The sequence below is a fragment of the Callospermophilus lateralis genome, chromosome 12, assembly GCF_048772815.1.
Source record: "Callospermophilus lateralis isolate mCalLat2 chromosome 12, mCalLat2.hap1, whole genome shotgun sequence".
NCBI lineage: Eukaryota > Metazoa > Chordata > Mammalia > Rodentia > Sciuridae > Callospermophilus > Callospermophilus lateralis.
Window position 1 is genome coordinate 68,151,174 of NC_135316.1, and position 22,491 is coordinate 68,173,664.

Below are 22,491 nucleotides of genomic sequence, written 5' to 3' on the forward strand. Positions count from 1 at the left end.
TGACTCCATTCAAAGAAGTCTGAAAACCAATCAGCTGCCTCAATGTCTTTCCTCCCCAGACCCATATTTCATTGCACTTTCAAGCCTTGTTCACTTCCCCAAGGACCAGTCACAAACACCTGTGGAATGCCTCCTATATGCAGTCTCAAGATGGATTTGATGCTCCAACTTAAACAGCATGTAATGTCTCATCTTTCCAAGGCTGCTGGTTAACATCTTCCCTGAGGATGTAAGCAACTAGCAGTTTTGATTTAAAAGAAAAAATATTGAAAATGTTGCTAGCCTAAAATAAGCAAAAGTCTTTTTTTAGATCAATAATGTAAGTGGAACAACATAACAATAATGAAATGTGAACACTATCTAGAAAGTCATATGGTTATCACAGATATGAAAGACTCAGAGTATATCTTAAACATATGAGAATTTGTCCAGTACCTGAGGAATTCCAAAGGAAATGCCACAGCTTTTCACAACATTGCCTGGTGGCACATTTTAATGTTGACCTCCCTCACTGCCATCATAAAACACCTATTTAAAACCTGCCAACTGCAGCTTAATAGGCATAGTGTTTATTCTAATTTTGCCAAAATTGAATCAGTGAAGATATAAACAGGGAATATAATGCCTCTTTAGTATCACCCAGTATAGCTGAGGAAAACATTCTCAAAACCCACCTCACTTAATGCCAGCCACAACCTTGAAACAGCTACAAAAGCATTTCAAACATAAAAAAACTAAAGTGATTGGGAGAGTTAGAAAAATCCGTAAGATGTTCATGAAAGAAAACATTGCTTCAACCAAGGGCCTTCATTCCACAATCAAACATCCTCATAAATGCAGCTGAGAAATGAGCCCACTTGTAATAGCACAACCAAGAGCTAGGATAATTACAATAGAAACACTTTATTTCGAATCATGAAACAAGTTACACTTGATCTTCTTGTTAGCAGGGGCTGTGCAGACAGCAACATTTACTGTGAAATGTAAGGGCAGATAACAGCTGATTTGAAAAGGGATTGTGTAAATCTAGTTAAAGAGCAACTTTAGAAGATTATTTTCAATTATGGAGATAACATCATGGCTCTCAGGAAAAAAAAATGGAAAGGTTTGTTCTTTACACCACATACAGTGTACTAAATCTAACAAAACCTGCCTGCTTTCAAGCAAGAGTATCAGCTAACAGCTAACAAGCCTTACCTCGACTTTACCCTTTTTCTTTAAGACGTTTCCAATTATTTCTAGCACTTACTCATGTATATGAACCAAAAAAGTCATTTTCAATGGGAGAAATAGCTTAAATACACCATCCACTTCAAAATAATTAATAAAGCTTATATATTCCCCAAACATAACCTGTGAGACCTCAAAACTAGCACAGGTCATACAGTAAGAATAGACCTTTTTGTGGCTGATTAAAATTGCATTTTCCTAGCCTGCCAGAAAACACCTAGCTGAGAACACCAGGGCTTCAGCCCCTATTCCCTGCACCTTGACAAATCCACAGGAATTCACAGAGCTTCACACTGACCAAAACACAAGCTGTGCCACTAGCTAAATGGAATAATCTTGTCAAGTAAAATGTCTAGTTATCATATCCTTCAACACAGCTTGTATAGAGGGTACTAATGACATAGTTGTGGGGGGATTTAAGTAACAAAGAACCTAGTGTAATGGAGAAACATCAACTGGGAAGCAACAAACCCTGTTCCTTCCAGCCCTGTCCTTCACGAACTATGTGACCTTTCCAAGCCTCATCTCCTTGTACTCTCTGCACATTCTCAATGCCCCAGTCACTGCAGACTACTCTCCCCAGATGTACTGTGTTCTCTGCACCTCTCTGGCTCAGCTGACGAGCTCCTTTGCAGGGAAGCTTCATTCTCTTCTCTGAGAAAGGCAGTCCAATGCCCAGGTCAGAATTAATCTCCACCCTTTGGTTGCTCCTCAAATACTCAACTGTTTGCTTCCTGAGGCTGATCACTCAGTGCTGGTTACCACTCCATTTCCTTTTGTAACCCACGTACTCCAAGGGGATAAGATCACCTCATTTTTGAACCTTTGGAGCTGCTGTAACATTAGAAAGCATGTAGTAAACAATTATGAAGGAAAGGATCAACCAATGAAGGAACAAAGGATAAACCAACTCCACCAAATTTCTATGTCATCACCTTTCAAACTGATAATAGTCATGACACAATTCACTCATGTTGATCAAAAGGTGAGATGTGGCTTTTCACATTGTTAGGTTCTATATTTACATAATTATTATGATATGGATAGTGAAGTCAAAAAGTCATAATGAAGCCAGGCCCATTGGCACACACCTGTAATCCCAGCGGCTCCACAGGTTGAAGCAGGACAGCCTCACCAACTTAGTGAAACCCTGTCTCTAAACAAAATATAAAAAAGGCCTGGGGAAGTGGCTCAGTGGTTATGTGTCCCTGGGTTCAATCCCTGGTACCGCAAAAAAAAAAAAAAAAAAAAGGTCATAATGAAGTCTGATGTCTTGGCATACAGCAAAGGAATTATTATCACCCATGCACATCACATGTCTACACTCAACTCAATTTCAGTATTTTCATTTTTCTTTTCTTTTTTTGTCAGAAAGAGAAATTAAAAATTTGACAAAAGGTGCTACTTCACTGCCCAATAGGTGAAATGACACTGAAACAAGATATCTTAAAAATCAGAAATTCATTAAAGTCACTTTACACATATGCTTCTCCATTAATTAGGCATTTTTTCCTACTTGGACATGTAGCTATAAACAGATTGTATTCTGTGACATACACAGGACCCCACAACTTCCACTCCCATCTTGCTTTCTCAAAACATTTTAAAAGCAAAACTGTTTTCTGGAAGAACAGGTCCATGATGCACTAAAGAGTTGAGGCTTCTCTTTGAAGAGAAAAAGATAACATGGATTTTGAAGGTGCATTGTAGTGATAATGATCTTATATTTCAGCTATAGGTAACAGAAGATTATGTTAAATATTTCTCTTTCCAAACAAAAAATCCTCTTGTTACAGAGAGAGGATTCTCTCATTTCACAAAGACTACCCTATAACAATAAGTCCTAAAGCAGTTTCATTTGCAGACAAGAACAGCATCCTAGCCCTGCCTTCAAGCCAGAGCACTATGACCTTCTTAGGCATTGGACGATGGGGCAGTGTGAGGCTGTAGCTGATTTGGTGCACTGACATCCAAAAATATACAAATAAGGGAACAAGCGTAAGCTCAAATTTTGTGATTATTTTAACTTAAAAAAATAATTAAAATTGTGTTTCAATCCTAATGTTCCCATTGCTCAGAAGAACAAACGAGCTTTACTTTATAAACTTGTAGACATAAATACACTGTGGCCAGTCAAAAACTCTGCAAGAGTAAAACTAACCTCATCGGCAGACAGATGAAAGGGAACTTAAGAGTTCTCTCTAGAAGGATGAAAAGGATGCCCCAGCTGTGAGTTATCATAAGCTAGTTGGCCCATCATCTGCCCAGTTGCAGCTGTATCCAACTCTCAACTTACCCAAAGAGATTCATGCTCTTGTGGTGCCAAAATGAATGTCTCTCTTTAAAAAAAAAAAAAAAAATGCCCAATTGAAAATAACTCTCTAATCTGCATCCTTTCAATAGAACTGAAGTGCACTTCACCAACACAGAGCACAGGCATCTTGAATTAGCAGAGAACTATTTTTAACACATGAAGGATAAGATATGAAATTAGTTTCACGGGGAATGAGAACCTTGGAGATTATTTACTTTGCCTTAATTACTCTGACTCACCATTAATTTAACTTTCCTAAGGTACTAAATATTTCACGCTAAGATTTTGAGACTAAAGAGAAATGGGCACAAATTTGGAGCACTGCAAGTTTGAAGTAATTTCTTTTAACACTGAGACACAGATGCCCCCACTGGGCATCAAAGGCTACTCACAGATGCACTCACTGCTCAGAACATATCCAGTTCCTGTTTCTGTGTTATTTTTTACCTTGGAACCCAAAGCTCTGTCCTGACATATGCAGAAAACCAAACTTTATTCAGCTTCTGTTTTGCTCCTCAATCTACAACATCACCAGTGGTCACTGCTACTCCCAGCAACTGCCAAATAAGATAGGCAGCAACTCCCTGAAACCAAAGTGAGAAAAGTTTAGACTGCACATTAAAAGAAAGTTTCTAACAACCAGTGCAACTAGGAAAGGGATGTGATTCCCAATAAAGGTGACTTAGGAGATACTATAGCAAATATTCCATAACAGGTTCATTAGAGATCAGTGGGAAAGAATGCACTCAACTCCCACCAAAGCACTCACAGTGAATAGGTTCTGCCATATACTGCTGAGCACTTGCCAAAGCTTGTATTTTCCCCAGTGGCTCTTCATCAGTTGTCCACTGGCAGACACCACACACACAGGCAGTATGAGGCAGCTGGCAAGAGCCAGAGGAGAGCAATACACTTGCTGCCAGATGCAATACAAGACTCACTAAGACCACTCATCTGTCAGTGCCCTCTAGCTCCACCAAGCATTCAACAATTAGAAAGGGAGAGGAGAGACAGGTACTAAGAGAGCTGGGCCTTTCTGGTCCATGCTCCCAAAGAACTCTCCCATGTGCTGAATGTCAGAGGAACTGGACTTGTGTTATGTAACTCCACTCTAGTAAGATTATTTTTCTCCACTGAGTCCTCTATACCCTAATGTTCTCTTTTTTATGTACATGTATTTCACTCTGATCAAGTTATGCTTTTTTTTTTATAAGCTGTCCTCCCCCCACCTTTTTTTGATTAGGCTATGGTTTGACTCCACTGATCTGTGCTTTTCTAGCATTCTGAACCCAAATAACCACAGCAGATAAATTCAGATATCTCCAAATCTTCACTTACTTCATATTTTGTAATAAAATTTTCTGTCATGGACTTATGCTTCCATGGTAAACATTTCTTGTTTAAAAATAATAATTATTAATATTTCTTTAGCATATTTATAGCTTTAAAACATACACACATATACCATATCATTTATCTTGTCTATTTGTACTACTTGGCCTCTTTCCACTTGTCTGATGCTCATGAAAACTTCCAGTTTGCCAAGTCATTTCCCAAGGGAAAGCCTGTTCCCTTTGCCACTGTTGATCCAACTTCCTTATTTTCTAAGTTGCATGATTTTTGTCTGAGTCATTTATAATTTAGTCATTTTTATCATTTGTAATGATAAAAGGTAAATTCCTTCAATGCCATATTTCAATTTCAATACTCAACACTGAATGCTTCTTTTCCATTATCAGTTAAAAAAAGCAAGTTGCTATAATATTCCTATTTTAAGAGAGAAGCATCATGGAACACAATATAATAGAAAGAAAGGGTTCAAGATTCTTGCTTAAGTGGACAAATTATGGTTTCCTCTTATTGGTATAAAGAATTGTCATGAGGATTAAAGAGGATAATATATGCCACTGTGCCTAAAATACTCAAAAGGTGTTAATCATAACTCTGACATTCTCCAGGTTTCCAATCAAATGTACTTATTTACCATGGCAAACATATCTCTGCATTGGGTTCCTGAAAGTGTATCATCCCCAAAGCATCCCCGTTCACTGTCTCAAAGGATGACCAATGTACCCACTGCCCTGCCATCCCAGAAACCACTGATTTCTAAGTTACTCATTTTCCAATAAATTCAAATGCAGAAAATATACAAGTTGAGAGCTCAGAGTAAATGCATGAATGGCTGTCAATTCCCAGGACTTCCAATATGGCTCACTGGTCTTTGCCTCATTCATTGAAATGAAGAAAGAGGTAGACAATAATACATGACTACAGAAACAGCAATGTGCTAATGAGCAGATTCAAAGGCTCCCAAATAGTCAATCTTTGGGCCATCACTCACTTGCAACAGGTAGAGCACGCTCCACTCTATCTTTCCCTCCTTGCCTTCCTGGTAAAGCATTTTAACACCACAGAGGCTTTGATTCACTTCACATGACGTCACTTCAAATTTGTCTTGCTCAGAGAAATTGTGACACCTGAGATTCTGCTTCAATTCTGAAGCCTCCACTTAAAGATTCAGAGGCTTAAAAGAAAAACTCCCAAAAGGCAGTTGAGGGATATCAACGCATAATTGGCAAAAGTGTGGTGTTATAGCTTAGATGGCTTATGGCTATTAGAATATAAAATGGGTATACCTTTTGATCCAGCAATTTCTCTAATAAGAATTTACCCAAATGAGATAACCACCCAAGTGTAAAATAGTGTACATATGAGTATGCTTAGAGCAGCAATGACTTTTAGAATGAAAAATTGAAAACAAATGTCTATCAGTAAAACTAGAGAGAACTCTTAATAGACACCATTAGCTGCCTACTCAGCAAAATGTTTCCCCTTTTTCTCCAAGAGAACTCTTGAGTTTCCAATTCATAAAGTTTGGATGGGATTAACATAAATTTTTACCCAAATCTAAGGCAATCAGAAAATGGCTTTCTCATGGCTGTTGTGTTGGCTTTTTTTCAATAACAAATATCTAAGAAAATCAACTTATAAGGAGGAAAGGTTTATTTTGGCTCATTGTTTAAGAGGTTCAAGTTGATGCTCAATTGGCCCCATTGCTTCTGGGCCTGTGATGAGATAGCACATCATGGCAGGAGCACATGGCAGAAGGAATTGCTTACCTCACAGAGGCCAGGAATTCAAGAGGGAGGAAGAAGAGGGGCAAGCATCCTAATATCCCCTCCAAGGGTACATCTAAATAAATTTCCTTTCAGGAGGCCCTGCCTCTTAAAAGTTCCACCACCTCCCAACAGTGCAATGGGCTGGGAACCTAGTTTTCAACACATGGGCCTTTGACGGCTATTCAGATCTAAATTACAGCAGCTGTATTTATATTTATATATAAATATTTATTTATTTATTTATTTTACACATACATATATACATAAAATGCCAGTTTTCCCCAGAAATTGTTTTCTTACATCCAATAAAAGTATACAGTCATTAAATACATATATTTTTTACTGACATAAAAAAATGGCTACATGTTATCAGAAAAATACAGGTTGAAGAATTTCATTTATTTAGAATGTTATCTATACTTAGTGCTTATATGTGAATTCACACACACACACGTACATGTATATATACACACAGAGAGAGACACACACAGACTCAGATATCTGCCTGGAATAATTTCACTAAAATATCAATAATAGCTATCTCTAGTAGGACATTTGAGAAATGTTACTTTCATTTTTGAATTTTTCTATAGCATTTGCTGTTTTACAATCACATGCATTTTAAGGCAGGGAATTAAGTTTAAAAAAAACTGGATGGACACAATACATTTTTTAAGTTTATGTGGTGCTAAGGATTGAACCCTATGGCTCACACATGCTAGGCAAGCACTGTACCACTGAAAAAACAAACAACCCAATCAATAAATGGGCTAAGGAGCTGAACAGACACTTCTCAAAAGATGACATACAATAGATCAACAAATATATGAAAAAATATACAACATCTCTAAAAATTAGAGAAATGCAAATCAAAACTACTCTAAGATGTCATCTCATGCCAGTCAGAATGGCAGTTATCAAGAATACAAACAACAATAAGTGTTGGCAAGGGTGTAGGGGGAAAGGCACACTTGTACATTGCTGGTGGGACTGCAAATTGGTGCAGCCACTCTGGAAAGCAGTATGGAGATTTCTTGGAAAACTTGCAATGGAACCACCATTTTAGCTATCCTACTCCTCGGTCCATAACCAAAGGACTTAGAAACAGCATATTATAGTAACATAGCCACATCAATGTTTATAGCAGCTCAATTCACAACAGCTAAACTGTGGAACCAACCTAGATGAATGGATAAAGAATCTGTGGTATATATACACAATGGAATATTACCCAGCATTAAAAGAGAATAAAATTATGGCATTTGCTGGTAAATGGATGGAGTTGGGGAATATCATGCTAAGCAAAGTAAGCCAATCCCCAAAAGCCAAGGGCTGAATATTTTCTGATAAGTAGATGCTGATCCATAATTGGGATGGGGCAGGGGAAAGCATGAGAGGAATAGAAGAACTCTGGATAGGGCAGAGGGGAGGGAAGGAAAGGAGGAGAAATGGGGGTAGAAAAGATGGTGGAATGAGATGGATATTATTACCCTGGGTACATATGTGACTGCACATATGGTCTGATGCCACATCAAATTCATTCTGTTGTCACATATACCTAATTGGAATAAATAAATTTTTATAACTTTTATTTATTTATTTATTTATTTATTGTGATGACAAAGATTGAACCCAGAGCCTTGCACATGCGAGGTGAGAGGCTCTGCCGCTGAGCCATAATCCCAGCCCTGAATAATAATTCTTTAAAAAACTAAAAAAAGAGAGAGATATTAGAAAGACTGAAATGCAAGTATTGCACTGCAGATATCCAGGGGGGAAAAACTAGCTATTTACTGATTCTGCCTTTATTGTAAAATAAATTGACAGCTTGGCCTAAAAACTCTTTCCAAACTTAAGTGTTCCAGGGAGGAAAAAGCCAAAGAAACTAGCCAGGCACTCCAAATATTATTTCATTATAAAATTCCATGATGAAGGAACAAAATAATGTTCAGATGTGAATCCATACATGACAGAAAAGAAACATAGCCAGGGGTGCCTAAGCATCTTTCTAGAAGAGTAGAAATAACATTAATCAAAATGAAACATCTTCTTACAGAAGCTGAACAGTTCATACCCCAAAACAGAAAGACTCCTCTTTGAGGGAGGAAAAGGCACAGTCTGAGCAATGACAGGGTTTCAGATGGAGGGACTATGGATGTCACTGAAAAGCTGCAAAGAGTGGCTGGTTTTGAGTGCCATTATGTGGAGCAGACAGATGGCTTATCCCTGACTGCTGCTGGACTTCCACACACTTCCTTGCATAAACCAGGACCTAACCCACCCTCAGCAGAGTCTTATTCCAGGCACTTCAAGCCCTCCCAATGTATTGCTTTCAAGCAAACTGGGAGACTAAATGTTCTTTGTGACCTCTTTCAGTTCTAAAATTACCATTCAGTTAGATACATTATATAAATTGCTGGAGGATAGGAGATCACTTAGATTTCTGAACACTGTTGGGTCAGTGGCATCTGAGTGTTATAGACTCAGGCTGGAAATCACAGATCTAAGAGGTAGCAACCGGTTAGGAAAAGTACTTAAAGGCAAAAAGAAAACAAATGTCAAAGATAAAAATCTTGATTGATTTACTGGTGATTTTTACTCCAGCTTGTAGGATCTCCAAAAAGAAGATCTAGTATCAGTTTATCAGTATGAACATCTCCTTAAAGTAATAGGAAATTTATAGATATCAGGTAGCTGAAATTTTTTTAACTTGTTTCACAAGTTAATTTCCAGCAGTTATTTATTTCTTTTATAGTAAATTACTATACTGTGCTTACATTATAATACATGATAATGCCATTATTAACAGTCACCATTTAATTAGGAGAGTCATAGCACTTGAAGAAAGAATCAAAAATGAACACCGCCTATCATATTGTCAATACTTTATATGTGGCATTGGGATCAAGTTAAAGATGCATCCACTATAAGGACCTCTTCCACTCAAAATTATAAGCATGCATATAGTATAGTCAAACTAATCATATAACTCTATCTTGGATCATTCTCCTCATCTCCATATCTCTAGTCACTATTCTTGTTGCTTGTTTAGGAAGCCACCACCACGTACCTCTGGACTTGACGATAATTTCCAAGTTGGTTCTCCAGCTTCTAGTCTTACCACACTGATCCTTTCTCAGGAAGCTTTCCATAAAGATAAGTCAGTAAAAATCCTTCAGAGACTCTTAATCAGCATAGAGTTTTAATCTGGGAGGATGAAATGTTTTAGAATAGACAGACAGTACTTGTACAATCATGTGAATATACTAAATGCTACTGAATTGTTCATGTGAAATGGTTCCTTTTGTGTCATATGAATTTCGCCTCTATATAAAATAAGGAAAACAAAAACCTTTCAATAGCTCCCCACAGATCCAAAGTCCAGAGCATGGCCTAGTAGCTCTGGCATAACCAAGCCCTATATCTCAGCAGCCTTGTTCTCAGCTAGTGTCTACCTTTGCTCTCTGCTTTTCAGCAACACTGGCCAAACTCTATCTGGCTATAACACAGGACTCCCCACCGGATAACCCCAGTCATTCTTCATGCACTGATTAATAAATTACTTTCCCATTCAAGGTCCCTGACCATCTCACCCTCACCATGCCCCTTCAGAAAAATGTGGTCTTTTCCAAGTACTTATTATAAATTTCAATTACCTAATTATTTTTTTCATTTATTTATCTATTGTCCTTTCCAGTAAACTGTGTACTCCAAGCACGACGAAAATAATGATTATTTTGCTCACTACTGTATTACCTGTACCTAGTATGAACTTAGCCTGATAAATACCTATTCATTCATCAAACAGAACATTTAGCATGGATTTAGCATCCAAAAAACATTAAATCTCTCCTAAAAAATGAGTGTTAAGGTAGGTCACAATATTTCATGAGACCTAAAATATACATGTCAAAAATAATCCTTTAATAACTGGATGAGAAAAAAATCAAATTATGTAAGATCAACTCAGCATGCTGTATATAAAATCTGCCTCAGTGAATGCACAGAAAACAGCTTCTTTAACTTTCAAAGCACCCGCTTTGTGTTACTTGACAGGATAAAGTCCCTGATGATCAAGAAAGTTCCATTTAAAAGCTCTCTCCTCACGCCACTGCACATTACTGAGTAATAAGGAAAGAAACAGTGTACATCTCTGTAGAAAGATGCAATATTGAAAAGGGTAAAAGACCAGGCTTCCAAAAGATCTCACAAGAAACTGTCAGCTGCTCTCACAGACATGACTTTTTAAAGAAAAGTGCACAGAGCACTACCAGGATAAAAAACACCCTGAACTCAGTTCTGAAAGATACAGGGAAAAGAGGATAAATGCACAGAGAGTGAGTATAATTGGTGTTTTGTTACTAAACAAACTGTTCTGTGGTGATTATAGGTATGCGATTTATTTTTTCCAATCTCGTGTTTGTATTAACTAGAACCCTAATTTTTCCATGATGCTGAAGTGTGTCTTAATTACTTGCCTTGAAGCTTATGCCCATTTAAAATAAGCTTATTTCTTTTCCATTGTCAACTCATCCAGAGCTGCCTAATCCACAATTCTCCAGCCTGGCACTCACCACTTCTTATCATTATGGAGAGCACAGACAATCAAGTAGCCTTAAAGGCAGGTTCCAAAAAGATCCATTTGTTCATAAATGTGTTCACCAGTCCACAGTCCCCAGCCCTATTTCTACTCAAAGGTAAGAAAACACATTTACTACCCATGCCATGGGCTGTTTTTCAAAACTTAAACTCTTCTTTGGTCAACGCTTTTAATTTTCCCAGGTGCCAGATGTGTAGAACTAGTGGTGATTTGCATGGCTATTAATTTTTAAAATGTCCCCATGTGTGCTACAATGCCCAAATGTACTGCCTCTGGCATTAGAGTATGCAGCACCTCAGCTGGTTCATGGGCCCTTTTGAACATTTCTGTTGAAGATACCTTTATATCTTTTTCTTGACAGAGGATCCAGCTTCCAACTCTCTGTGCTTGACTGGGGACACCTTGGATAAGGGATGAAGATGCTCTAGGACCAATATGGTAGCAACCAACAAGACTGCTTTCTAGCAGGAAGAGGAGTCTGAACAGTCACTGCACTAATCCACCACCACCTCTGCAGACTCCAAGTTGCTCTTTTATGGTCTTTTTAAAGCCATGTGTGTGGCCACCATGGTAGCCCAGCTTGAGAACTCTTCCCTTCTTGCCAACATTCTTGCTTTGTTTTTCTTATAAAACCACATATACTTTTATAGGAGATGAGGTGGAATCTGATAACATATATCAAAAGCATGCTGATGCAGAAAAGTGAAGTACCACCAAAATTTAACCCTCCTGTAGCAGAGGTATGACCTTAAGCCAAAGCACATGCAGGAGAGTGTCATAAGACCATTACATTAATATGTTAAGGATATCACACATAGAGATGAAGTCAGTAAGAATTTCCAGCATAAAATAAGGAAGGTTAGCAAATGAGAGGTTGAAGGATAAAATAGTGAAGACATTGGAAGGAGACTGCAAAAATGACAAATATATTTGAAAAGGGAAGACTAATGCTAAGGAAAGAACAATCAGTAAAGGGGTGGAGACTCATGGGCCAGGGATGAGATTATAAATGTGGGTTCATCAGATTTACCTCGTTTCCATGCTTTGAGAAACTAGAGAATGTCTAACTAGGAAAACAGAATCTCTCCAATTAATTTCCAGTGAGGAAATTTCATAGAGAATTGGTTATTCAGGTGATGGAGGCACTACAAGCCCAAAACCAGACAGTGAGGTAATCCAGAGATGAATAAGTAAGAACAAGAAGCCCTCCAACCCCCAACTAAACAGAGAATAGCCAGAGGTACCTCAGCCTTCTGGACCAAGGGCACCAGTGAGCAGCTGGGGCATTAGATATGCTATGAGAGAGATTCCTTTGCCCAATGAGGGCAAAGAAAAAAAAAAAACCCTGCTCTGCCCCTCTCCCTACTGTCTCCCACCCAGGCCTCCCATGGACCCAATACAGCAAGCCACAATTTCCTAAGAAATCGCAGAAAGGAAGCTGCAGGAGTGAGCCCCATCTGATACAGAAAGCAACTGAGAAGGGCAAGAAAGGCTGCACCCAACGGAAGAGGGAAGGAGAGAAATGCTGGTAGGAAACCCCTGGGTTCAAGACCCAGGGTCATGGGCAGTGGGGGGATATTCTCTCTCTCTCTCTCTCTCTCTCTCTCTCTCTCTCTCTCACACACACACACACACACACACACTCTCTCTCTCTCTCTCTCTCTCTCTCTCTCTCTCACACACACACACACACACACACACACACACACACACATACACACACACGCATAATTTCTTACATTAAAAAGGCCTCTTCCTTCCTATTTTGTTTCACCTACAGTCTCCCTGGCCTCTCTTACACCCACATGCTCAGCATTTTTACTGTCATGACTCTTTGTTCTCCCTGTTAATCATAGCCTAGGAAGTTCTTTCCTGACCCATTCTACAACTTCTCATAATTTGGTCTTTTTGTCATTGAGTCAATGCTACTTTTCCAAAAATATGATGGTGTCAGGTTCCTTTTGTTTGATTATTCAGCCTTCACATTTCTGACTATAGACAGAGCCTGAATATTAGTATTCATAATACTAATTAGAAGACTGCCTTATCTCATTTCATATCATCTAACAAGCTTTAACTTGCTCATTTCATAATTAAGCATTTAATTCAAAACAGTTCTCTTTATGGATTTATGCTTTCTTTCTCCCACTCTCTTACCTCTTGATCTTCTTTAGGAACTGGTGGCTTAAGAACTGGCAGGAGAAATTGCAGTCCAAAGCCTGGAATTATGACAAACAAGAGGAAAAATCCCGCCCCACCTCCAGCTACCACTCATTCACTTAGCTAAAACACAGGCTGAGAGCATCAGGAAAAACAATAGGCATAAGTGCACAGAGATTCGTGCTAGGTCTTCCAGAAACTGATGGTGGTTGCAAATCACTTCTGGGCCAAGAGCAAAGGGGGAAAAATTACTATTCATCACAAAATGGACATGCATCACAGATACCTCTCCAGCCCTCCTAAAACTCCACAAATCCTTCCTATAAAATAACTTTCTTCCTTTAATGATCTGATAGTGAATTATTTATATTCTTCAATTTATCCTTCCTTCTTTTATTTATGCTCAGGATTGTACAATTTAACTCTAGAAAGTTTGAGTGAGATTATAGGCAAGACAGAGGATTCGCAGCCCTTCCAAGGGTGCTAAGTCTAATGGGCACAACAAGGCAATGGGACAGGTGAAGGGCTGGAAGCTCCTCTTGGGAATAGCAGTGAACTACCTAATCACACATCACATCACTAGTTTTTCTAGGTAGTATTCTGTCAAAATCCATCTAAAATCCTTTCCTGCACTTCCAGCACTTAGCTTAGCTTAAATGCTTATCACTGCTTACCTGGGTACTGCTACTTCCCAGCTGGCCTCCATGTCCCTGATTCTTCCTCTGTCAATCCCTTCCCCACACATCTGCCAGAGTGATCTTTCTAAGTTCCAAATCCAACATGGAAATGCCCTCTCCCAAACTCTTCAGGAGCTCTTTGTCACCTAAGACTGAGCCTCCAAAACCTGCCTCATTGTAAAAGGTAAAAGCTCTCATGTTGAATTTCCCCAGAAGCAGACCTTGAGGAAGCACAGGAGAGCAAGTTATTTATCTGGGAGGGAATCCTAGAAGTACTGGTAGAGAAGTGGGAAGGATAATAGCCAGAAAGCACAGTTTGTCTAATAGGCAGTCCCTTTGGGTTACTGAGGCTGGGTTTCATGAGGGGACTCTAGAACATGGTATAGAATGTGAATTAGAGTTACTGCACTCAAAGAGTCAAGGATGCTAGGGTATTACTATTTAGCTGTGTTCTATCATGGCTGAGGTCAACTCCTGAGGCCATTAACTCTGTCACATTACCAAGCAGTCCCACATGTGAGAGAAAGGGCACTCAGAGAATAGGAAACATTTGCAAACAAATTCTATAGACATGTACTGGCATATGGAGTATCAGAGTTATGAATACAAAATTGATTGTGTTTGTTCCACCAGGCCATGTCCCTACAGATTCCCACACAGTGGGTCCTGGGTATAATCTGGAAATCAGCATTGTTATGAGCACCTCATTCCTACAAACAAGTAGATTTGAGAAAAGCTTTCCAATCTCATTATTAAGTTCAAAACCTTTTTAGTAGACCCTTCCTGGTCCTCCATGGCTCTGCTCTGCCAGCCAACTGACCCCACACACAGTCACCCATCAAATCACAGTGAATTTGTGCATTTCACTTTTGTGCACTTTGTCCCCTCTTCTGTGAGCAGGATCTGTGTCTTAAAGAGTCTTTATGACTCCCAGAGTCAAACACAGTACCATTCATAGAATGAGTACGCAATAAATATTTGAAGATCAAAGGTTCCCTAGATAAAACAATTAATTGCCCCAAGAGAAATATACAAATTATTTCACTGTATATTTTCAAACAAAACAATCAGGAATTCTTCCAGAAAAGTATAGGTTGAGTATTCTTTATTCAAAATGCTTGGGACCAGAGGTGTTTTGAAATTTGGATTTGGAATATTTGTATATACATAATGAGATATCCTAGGGATGAGAACCAAGTATGAACATAAAATTCATTTATGGTTCATATATACCTTATATAAAATTTTTAGTGATTTTTTGACTATGACCTGTCACATGAGAACAGCTATGGAATTTTGCACCTATAGCATCATATCAGAGCTCAAAACTTTTGTATTTTACACTTCACACTTCATATTAGGGATTATAAACCTGTAATTCAACCTTTTATCATCTCACATTTTAACAAATATTTGTTGTAAAATTATGAATAAAGCCCTACAAAGGAGATAACTATCTAATATTGTCTGCAAGACACCACTGCTCTCTACCTACATCACAAAGATGTGGCAGGATAAAGGTCTTGTTTCACTGGCACTGAACACCTAGGATTGTAACTTTTTTCCAATGACCACAATTTTTGCACCTGAGGTCGCATGTCAACTGCAGACTCTATTCCTTAGGTGCACAATGGCTTTCAAGGCTTTCTAGATGCCCAAGGTGTCCTCTTGCAAATAAGACCAAAGCAGAAGCTCTGGCCACTTTAGTCCTTAAAGACTTCATTCGTGGTTTTTCTCCCACTGTTGGGGATGTTAACCACAGCATGCTGGCCGAATTCCAGTCTGGATAATTACATTGGGGCTAGCAAACTTCACCCTCCAGCACCAGCTGAATAAAGTATTCCTTCAGACTTGGTGCCATAACCTTTGTTATGCTGCTGTGGGCTATTAAAGAACTGTCCTATACTTGGGATGGCTGTGTTTGTGAAAAATCAATAGCCCTGGTATAACTTTCCACACTGACAAGAAGTATATTCCAAAATACCACTGGCAACATTAGCTATTTTGACTTTTCTTATATAAAAACAATTAGAAAAATATAGTGTTTCTTCTTCATTCTCTCAGTTATATTTTTCACACACAGACTAAAATACTTGCATCATTATCTGAAAGGGATGAAAGGTGCATTAATTTCACAAAATATGTACTGTCTACCACACGCCAACCTCTACTGCAGGTATTGAGCACTACTCTAGGTGCCATGGGTTGGTCATACCATCAACATAAATGTGAACATTTTACAAAAGTAATAAATTTGATACTTTCTATACTGTTGTATTTCTGAAAACCTAACTACATTGTCTTTACTTCAAGTACTATCACACATAGATCTCCCCCCACAATACTATATCTATCCACCTTTAAAACAGGAGTCTGCAGGATCTTAAGCTCTATATGTGTACGTGGGTGTGCACAGAAGCAAATGTATGTCTCAGAATGAGAAAATATAGTTTCCAGCTAGCCTGGAGTTGGGTAGCAAATAGGATGCTGCTTATATATTTATTTGCTGGCTTGTTTTTAGCAATCATCTTATTCAGGATGGTGAGAGTTTACAGGATATAATATCAGAAGCTGACATAAAGAAATAGAAAACGTAAATATCTCTTGTTTAAAGCTTCTCCTTACTGCATGAAAAACACCACAAATCAAGTCCAATAGTATTCTATCATAAGGATGAAAATGGCAATAAGAAAAAAGTCTAAGTACTGTGTGTGTGCACATATCTACACATACATTACCTATTACAAGAAAAAAGAAGAGGGAAGTTAACTAAATTTCAAGATTCCAGTGGATTAAATATATGAACTATTGAATATTTAATATCACACTATGCAAATGGATACAGAAATGGTTCCGATTTTTTTAAATATCCTTGAAATTCATGTTTATCTCAAAGGTTCAAAAACAAGTACTTGTCCCTCAAGAGATTATACCCAGATACTAGAAAATGTTTTGTTTTTATTTTTCAAATTATAAAGTTCACTTGAAATCTGCCAAATCATTATTCTGTTTGAAAAGCCTTCTAGCTACAAAAAGTTAATGGCAGCCTTCTAAAACTAGTTTAAACATGCTGTAAATCAATTTCTTCTCCCTCACAAATCTGCTAACGTGCATCTTTTCTGGTGAAAATGACTCTTCAATGGTACTTAATACCATCACTACACTGTTTCTACAATCAGTCCACTCCAGGTTTTTCTACTTAAGATATTTAAAGTTAAATGCTTACTTTTGTCATAAACAATAAACAACATAGTACAGGTTCTTTAAAATAGCGTAAGGAACCTCAAAACGTCACACATGCAATACGTTACCCAAGTTTAGGAGATACCCTTAAACTGTGTATATGTAATCCAACTTTGTCACCTAATAATTTGTTATCATTTTAAAGTTCAGAAACAATCTCCATTTTACCTCTCTCAGAGACAGATGGCTCATCCTCTATCAACAGGCACCAGGCAGCCCCTCTGGCAAGGTGGTATAGACAAGAGTATGCAGCCACAGAGTCTGTCCCACCCACTTTAAAGAGCCCAAATCACTATACCAACATATGTCTAGTGTGCAGGACAGGAAACTTCAAACCATGATGCATTAATCACCCATAAAATTTAAACTCTTGCAAGTGGGCATCCTGACCAATGCAATCTTCAATTTCATCCCTGTTAAAAAACGCACACATAGAATAAGATATTATTAAAGATTATCCACAGCTGTAAACAGCTATCTAAGCAAGTATCTTGGCTTCACTGTTTTGAGAGAGGTGGGATTCATAGAACTTTCCAAGACTGAACTCAGAATATACTGTATACAATGCATCTAAGGCCACAATATAGCCCTAGTATGTCAATATCAAAATTCTACTTGCATATATGATTGTACCTTCTAAGTATTCTTATTATAATTTGGGCTACAAATTTTATATAAATAGAGAACAAAGAAAACATAATTCGGAAGGTGGGAATTGTCAAGTGTTCCACAGAGGAAGACGCCCTGAAACCAGCTTTGACACCAGGGTTGACTGACTCACTCACTATGCCTTACTGTCCTTTAAAATTAAAGGGTTGGGGCAGAGCAACAATCTCTGTTTTCCTTTTAGCAGTAAAAGCCTGCCATTTGGGGGCTAGGGTTGTGGCTCAGTGGTAGAGTGCTCGCCTCAAATGTGTGAGTCTCTGGGTTCGATCCTCAGCACCACATAAAAATAAATAAACAAAATAAAGATATTGTGCCCATGTATAACTTAAAAAATATTTTTTAAAAGCCTGCCATTCATTTAGATATCACAGATAACTCAAGGTTTTTATAATATCCTAAGAGCACCTGAGAGCAGCAGAAAATGTGCTTATGGATGTTTAATGACTATAAAGGGAAGAATGAGAAGGGTCTGAACAGTCCCCATGATTTTGTCTTTTTCAGTTTATATTAGGCTTAAGAGAACAATTGAAATTAGATGCTTCATTTCATCCCACAATAACAACATAATTTGTACTACAATAAAAAATTAATATTCTTCTTAAAACATCGGAAAAAGAAATAGCTTCACCTTACTGAAATGAAACTTAGATCTGTCTCATGTGCAGGGTTGCAATGCCTGAGCTACAGTATGAATATCAGGATGTGGAAGCAGCTGTCACTGCTTTGTTTTTCATTCACAGTAGGTGGTTGCCAGGCAACAAAATACTATTGTCTGTTTCCATGATCTATTGGCCAATTCTGGTGATAATGCTTTCTACAGTTTAAAACAGGGCCACCTTTTGGACAAGAAGAAATGGGCAAAAAAATCTAAGGATGATAATAACATGCATATGAAGACATGGAATGTACACTAAAATTGTGTATAAATATATAACTGTGCACTGACATAAATACATACATTTTGCAGATATGCATATATGTAGGCATGATTACATACATTCTTTCTATCTATAAACCCATCTAGATTTGTAGGCCAACAACTAGAATCCAAATCCCTGAGGGCAAATCAAGGCATGAAGTAAAGAAATGAAAACACAGAATTATTTTCTTAACAATAGGAATTTTCCAATTTGTCAGATGTATCAAATCCTGCTCCTTGAATATGAAGTCCTCCAGTCAGAAAAGCAATTCTGTCTACTTATATAGTAATAAATGGAAATCTTTTACCATCTACTCTGAAACCATCTAACATATTAAATATCATGTTTTATTTAATATCCTGTGCTATCAATGTGTAAAAAAGATAATTCAATTAATGTTATTGTTTATACCTATGAATCTTAAAAAGTATTTATCTTTAAAAAGAAAAAAACTAAAATTTATCCCTGGAATAGCCTCATGTAATCCTCCACTTTGTTTTGATATGAATCCCCAGGGGAGTAATAGCCTGTGTTACTTTTCCATATTTTACTTTCTTACAAGTAAAATAACACACAGTGTACTCAATATAAAGTTGTCAACATTAACTTGCACCAGTGCTGTTTGTTTTGCATTGACAAGGCTTCTAAAGATAAGAATTACAATATTCTTAGATGTACAGACACAACATCAAAACAGCCTGAAGGAATTAAAGTTTGAAAATGCTAGAGGCAATCACACTTTGAAATGAAATCAGTATCATTTATATGTATTTCTGCAAAGGCTCAAAATAATGCCAGAACAATCAGTATTTTACACAATGCTCATCTGCCTTCTCCCCCAGTATTTCAAAAGCACTTTAACTTAACTGTTTAATGCATCCCTCTAGAGGGGCCTTTCACTTCATGAAATTTATTACCATTTGCAAATCTGTATATAACAAGAAACTGGAATAATCAATATCCTTTATATGGATATACATTATTATAAAGTCGCCTATCAAAAATGCAACGCTAGCAAAACAAAAGCAAAGCATGATAAGAAACTAAGTATTAGCCAAAATTACCACTTTTCCAGAGAGCTGTCTTCAGCAGAACACACCCACCTCTTGGTTTCTCCTTCAATCTCACCCTACAAATGACCTTCTTCCTCAGCTTCTTATGCTCACCTGTGTCTCTTTTTCTCCAAGAATCAATTTCCTTTTCCCTTTCTCCACCCCTTCAGATCCCTTAAGCACCCTTCATTACTTTCTCCAAACTATCCGCGGCTCCGTGTGCCATGAACCTCTTCATGTGCACTTTTTTTCCCCGGATTCTACTAGATCTGCTTTTAAAAATTGCTACACCGAACCATCTTAATAAAATTAGGGTTACAAGCTAGTTTTTTTAAACGTTATAGCAGTGAAAGACCGAGAAAGAGAGTAAAGAAAAGCTAGTCTGTATGTGAGGGAAGAAGGCGGACAAGCGGGTTAGACACAGTGGGACTCAGGGATCCTACACAGCTGGGCATCCCCACCTGTGGACCCCACTTCCCCCATGTGCTCGCCGCAGAATGACAACCACAACACTCCAGAACCACCCCCCTCCAAGGAGGCGGGGTTACGCCTTCAACCAATCAGAACCCGCGATCCCCGGGTGTCCAACCTATGGGGTGGCCGTGGCTGTGCAGGAGGAGGACGTGGGGTGGTCCGGGAGGGGCCGCGTCCGTGGGAGGCGTGCACGTGTCCAGAGAGGCGGGGAACCCGAGAGCGTCCAGCTGCCAAGGTGCGGGCTCTGCACCCGGGCAGCCGCCAAGTCCAGCTGCCCAGTGCTTCCTCTGCCTCTGGCTGGGCCTGCCAGGGAGCGCTCCCGCCAAGGAAGACCTGTCCAAGGTGTCTAGTTCCCTGTGAGAGGGGACAGCCACAAATAACAATAGTATCTAGCGCAGACCAAGCTGAGAGGAAAGTTTCCGGCCCGCACCAGAGCAGAGTATGCCAAGGCAGGAAGGAGATGGGATTCCGGGCGGGATGGTGACAATCTGGAAAGAAGAGGACAGTGGGAGGGCTGCACGGGCAGGACAGGGTCCCGGGGGCGGTGCCGGGGGCGGCGAGCGGCGGGGTGCGCTGTCCAAGGTGCAGGGGAGGTGGTTGCCGCGCGGCGGGCGCCCAGCCCGCAGCCAACACCGGCTAGCTGGCGGAGAAGAAGCAGAGAACAGCTGTCTGGGGCGCCGGCACCCCGGCTCATAAAAGTGATGGAGCTTGAACTAGGGTACGGCGAAGAAGGGCGGGGAGGCAGCCCACAGTAGCCCCACGCTTTCACGCACCCCTCCTGATACCAGCCTCACCTCTAGCTCCAGTCCCCTCCCCCCTCGCCCACTCCCCTTCCAGCCTCGGTCCCAGTGCCCTGACGGGGGTGGGACCAAAGAACCCCCGCTCCCAGCCCCGACGCCTCGAGGATGCTGCGGGCCGCGGGGCTTACCTGGGGCCGCGGTACGCGGAGCGAAGGCAGCCCGCCGTGCAAAGCCAAGCGCCGGGTGCGGCGCGGCTCCTCCTCGCCTCGGCGTCCTCCTTCTTCTCCGCTTCTCCCGGACTCTGTCCCAAGCACGAAGCTGCCAGTCGGGGCCAGGCTGCAGACGCCTTTCCCTCCGCCCCCGTCGCTGCTGCCGCAGACAGAGGACGCCCCGTGGCGGCTGGAAGCCTGTGTGAGTAGCGGCGCCCGGGAGAGTGGGATCTGCTCAGGGGCGCTGGAGACTCCGCGGCTCGGGGCGCGCGGGCGTGCGCACGCGCGCCTGCCAGTGTGAGTGTCTGTGCGCGCGCGCGCGCCCACAGCGTGGGGGAGTCGCAAGGGGAGGGGGAAAGAGGCTGAGAGATGCTTGTAGGGACCGAGGCAAAATTCTTTGCCCCCGGAAATCCGTAAAGCCGGGGAAAGAAGATCGATCGCCCGTCTTGCCTGGAGGAGCTGCCCGCCGGGTGGCGACAGAGGTGGAGATAAAGGCAGCGCAGCTCTCTGGGCTCCGGATCCGAGCCTGGATAAGCCAAGTGGAGCGCGCAGCCACTGATGCGGCAAAAGTGGCGCCTGCAGCTCAAGATCGCGCTACCCCTGCTCTGAGGAGGGGCCAAGAGTGCTTCCTCCGGTGGCTGCCGCGGTCCGGACTTCTCGGCTGGGCTCTGAGGGACAAAGATAGGAACCCCTCAGTTGCCATGGCGACCTTGAAGGCGCTGGGCCTGTTTAGGGATTGAGCCCGGAACCCGGGCGCACGTGGCAGTCTCCAGGATGTAGGCGGCCTGTGCGAAGATGCTGGTTTGGGGTGCACAGAGGAATTTGGCCAACTCAGACTACTGTCTGGCCTGGGCAAAGTATGCGGGTTAGGGAGCTGAAGTTGGTTGGGCCTTTTTGTCCTCCTTGGAGGCCAGTTCTACTGAAAGTTACCCACTTCCCTGATAAGACTGCTGGCCTCTTTGTTAGGATTCCGCTGTGTAGGCATCCAGGCGGTGCCTCTTTTCAATCAGGCTTCTCCAAGAACCCTATTCCCTAGTTCATGCACTCCACATTGTAATACCTAGAAATAAATTCTGAAAGCACATTA

General features: G+C 40.3%; 1 protein-coding gene across 5 annotated transcripts in view; it reads right to left on the reverse strand.

Moving 5' to 3' along the window:
• The window catches only part of Enox1 (ecto-NOX disulfide-thiol exchanger 1), a 533,584-nt gene extending 511,939 nt beyond the window's left edge, over window positions 1–21,645 (reverse strand). For all 5 annotated transcript variants that reach the window (XM_076872046.1, XM_076872045.1, XM_076872047.1 and 2 more), the window contains exon 1: window positions 21,384–21,645. The gene's annotated coding sequence lies outside the window, so the exon portion shown is untranslated. The remainder of the gene's footprint in view (window positions 1–21,383) is intronic.
• Between the last annotated feature and the right edge of the window lie 846 nt (window positions 21,646–22,491).